General features: G+C 44.0%; 1 non-coding gene across 1 annotated transcript; it reads right to left on the bottom strand.

Annotated features, from left to right (window-relative positions):
* Positions 1-596: 596 nt before the first annotated feature.
* Positions 597-670, bottom strand: TRNAI-AAU. Its single transcript has one exon. It is a non-coding gene; the product is annotated as a tRNA-Ile (tRNA).
* Between the last annotated feature and the right edge of the window lie 3076 nt (positions 671-3746).

Genomic DNA, 3746 nt, shown 5'->3' with positions numbered 1-3746 from the left:
ACTCGACTCCCCAGCTCCATTTTCTCACATATAGAGAGGATTTGTAGTCTTGATTGTCATTGGGAGAGAAAAAATTACACTGATATGCCAGGGGAAATGATTCTGCTTGTTCCTTTTTTAAAGCTATATTTCTCCATGTTTGGTTTCACATTTGTGGAGGTTATTTTATTGACCATAAATATTGAAAAATATTGTTTTCTCTTAAATAGATAACGACTCTGTCTCATCCAGGTTGTTGAGCAAAACTGAGTTTCTTGACCCATCTAAAGTTTTCCTGTTAACTGTGACAAAAGGGGAGAGAAAGGTCGAAGAATGGATGAGTGAATGATGCATTGTGATACCTGGTGTTCTTACAATGAAGTGAAGTGAAGTGAGGTCACTTAGTCGTGTCCAACTCTTAGCAACCCCATAGACTGTAGCCTACCAGGGGTCCCATCCATGGGATTTTCCAGGCAAGAATACTGGAGTGGGTTGCCATTTCCTTCTCCAGGAGATCTTCCTGATCTAGGGATTGAACCCGGGTCTCCCGCATTGTAGGCAGATGCTTTACCATCTGAGCCACTAGGGAGCAGCCAAACGGTAGTCACCACAAAATCTGACCCGTACAGGGATTGAACCTGCGACCTTGGCATTATTAGCACCACGCTCTAACCAACTGAGCTAACTGGCCAGATACCTTCTTATAATAGAGATTGCCAACAAAGGGAAAGTGCAGCATTTGCCTGCCAGGATATCTAAACTGAGGCTTCCCAGGTGGCGCCAGTGGTAAAGAACCCATCTGCCAATACAGGAGACACAAGAGATGCGGGTTTGATCCCTGGGTCAGGAAAATCCCCTAGAGGAGGTCATGGCAACCCACTCCAATATTCTTGCCTGGAGAATCCCATGGACCGAGGAGCCTGGTGGGCTACAGTCCATGGGGTTGGAAAGAGTCAGACCTGGACCCAACTGAAGTGACTTAGCATGCATATATCTAAACTGAGTGTAGCCTCAGGATAGGATAAAACAAGCACTTCTTTCTCTTTCCAGGTGTGTCCTCAATGAGACTGAATTGCAGATCACACTGTCATAGTAACCTAGGGTTGCTCTAAGTGAATAGTGCTATTGTTGCTGGATATTTCTACATCTTCTTTACCCCTTTCAAGGTGCTATGGTAATTTCGAGGCATCCCTTCAATACTTGGGTATCTACCTAGCCTGGGTGTCATGGTAACATTTTCTGGGTTGTTTGTTTACACAGCTTCTAAGTGCAGAGCTGTCTCCCCAGAGCATCTCAAGATTATTTCACATTAGAGAAAACAGCTACCTGGGACTGAGCTGATTTATAAGTTGCTTCCTTTAAGTAACCTCCAGAACACACTCTTGTTTCTGGTTTGCCTAGCTTTTTTATGAAAGCGTGGGTACGGGGTGTGGGAGGAAACAAGCTTTGCCAAATAATGTAATGTGGTCTCTGCCCAAGTCCATTGATTCCTTGCACTACAATGTGCTTCTTTGGTATTTTTTGCAGAATCCATGGACTTGGTTTTGAAATGAAGTTTGGTGAAGGTGCAGGTTATGAAAAGAAGTATTAGAGATAAGTGTGTTTTTACCTAAGAGTCCAGGCTACTTGTTTGCCAAAAGCTGGCAGAAAACCAAGAAAAAAAAAAAAAGAATATAGACTTATCAGGGTATTGGAGTGGAAAGCAGAGGGCAAATATATACAGGATTATAGTGTTAAAAATGCATGAGGGCAAGAGAAATAGCTCTTGGTTTTTGAAATGTGTTATACATATATGTGCTTTTTTTCTTTCCCTCATTTCCCCACACACACTCCATATGAAATTCTTGATGCTATAAGAGACACTCTTTGCCACACAATGAGTATTTGTGTGAACCGTATTGTGGGCCAGGGCGGCTGAGCATTCTCATTCTGGCTAGTTAATTGGGGCTGAAAAGGAAATGCCTAGACTTGCCTGTAAAAAGTTTCCCAACTATTCCTTTTGCAGCTGTTCTACCTGAGAGTGGGTTTATAAGCCAAGATCTGGTGTGGGGTGGCAACAGTGGTTAGGAGGTCCGCCAGCAGAGGAGGCCCCCTTCAGAGACGCATTCCACACCTGTGCTTCAGGAAATAAAATTTCCTTTGTTATTTCTCCCTCTTCTGTTTTCACTAGTGTAACAGTGTGAGTTATTGAAAAGTTAATTGGGGTCCTGTCCTTTTTGCAGACCTGCAGTCTTCCATAAAAAGAATGAGAAGGTAAGTTTTTCTCCCCTTTAAGTAAAAGTAACATAAGCAGTGCTACCGCAAGAGTGGGTCCAGGGACCAGCGGCGTCACCCAGGAGCTTGTTAGAAGTGTACAGTCTCGGGGGACTTCCCTGGTGGGCCAGTGGCTAAGACTCTGTGCTCTCAGGGTAGGGGGCCTGGGTTCCATCCCTGGTCAGCAGTATCTAGGGAACTAGATACTGCTTGCCATAGCCAAGAGTTCACATGGTAGAACTAAAGATCCTGTGTGCTGCAACTAAGACTCGGCATAGTGGAAGAAATAAATATGTGAAAAAAAAGAAACGTACGTTTTCTGGAACTTCCTGGTGGGCCAGTGGCTAAGACTCTGCACTCCCAATGCAGGGGCTCATGTTCAATCCCTGGTCGGGGAACTAGATCCCGCATGTTGACACTAAAGGTTCTGTATGCTGCAATTAAGACTAGGTACAGCTAGATAAAGAAATAATAAAAAAAAAAGAATTGTACATTCTCTAGCCCCACCTCAGGTTGACTGAAGAAGAATCTCTGTGGTAGAGGCCTGCAATCTGTGTTTTAATAAATTCTCCAGGGAGTTTTAGTGTGTGAGAAGGAGTGGTGGAGGGAAGAGACTGCCTTGGTGTTCAGAGTCCGTCACAAGTGTATTTTTCTGGATTGTCCCAGAGAGATGAAAGCGCTTGGCAACTGGTACCCATGCCCCAGGAATGCCCCAATAAGTGGCAGAACCTCCGAGGAGAGGCCCTGGGGACACCTGAAGTCAGATCACCAAACATGTGGCTTTGAGAGTGGCAGTGGAGATCCTGGCTCTGACTTTAGCTTGGAAAGTATGGACCCTGCCGGAAGAGCCATCTCTTGGTGTGCCAAGTGACTGTGGGCAGTGAGCAACTTGTGGGGAGTCACAGCTCCCCCTGTCCACAGTTCTCAGACTGCCTCAGCCCAGAGTACTCAGATAATCTCAGGAAAGTGAGGGCAGGTCCCCATAAAATGCCTCAGATTGAATTTTCTTCCAATTTTGGCTTGAATGGAGCAAGATACGTCAGTTTCAAAAACAAATACAATATACACTCATGTATATTATAAAAAACACTCATAAGCATAATAGTAGGAAGAAATAGTTTTCAAGAAGGCTAGTCACATATGGCTTGTTTGAATTGAGATGTGCTGTTAGTGTGAAATACACACTTTATTTGGAAGAGTTAGACTATACAGTGGAAGTGAGAAATAGATTTAAGGGACTAGGTCTCATAGAGTGCCTGATGAACTATGGACAGAGGTTTGTGACATTGTACAGGAGACAGGAATCAAGACCATCCCCAAGAAAAAGAAAAAAGCAAAATGGCTGTCTGAGGAGGCCTGACAAATAGCCGTGAAAAGAAGGGAAGCGAAAAGCAAAGAAGAAAAGGAAAGATACACCCATTTGAATGCAGAGTTCCAAAGAATAGCAAGGAGAGATAAGAAAGCCTTCCTCAGCGATCAATGCAAAGAAATAGAGGAAAACAATAGAATGGGAA

Source organism: Bison bison, unplaced genomic scaffold (assembly GCF_000754665.1).
Source record: "Bison bison bison isolate TAMUID 2011002044 unplaced genomic scaffold, Bison_UMD1.0 scf7180017864274, whole genome shotgun sequence".
NCBI classification, from domain to species: domain Eukaryota; kingdom Metazoa; phylum Chordata; class Mammalia; order Artiodactyla; family Bovidae; genus Bison; species Bison bison.
This window is presented reverse-complemented; position numbering and strand designations above follow the sequence as displayed.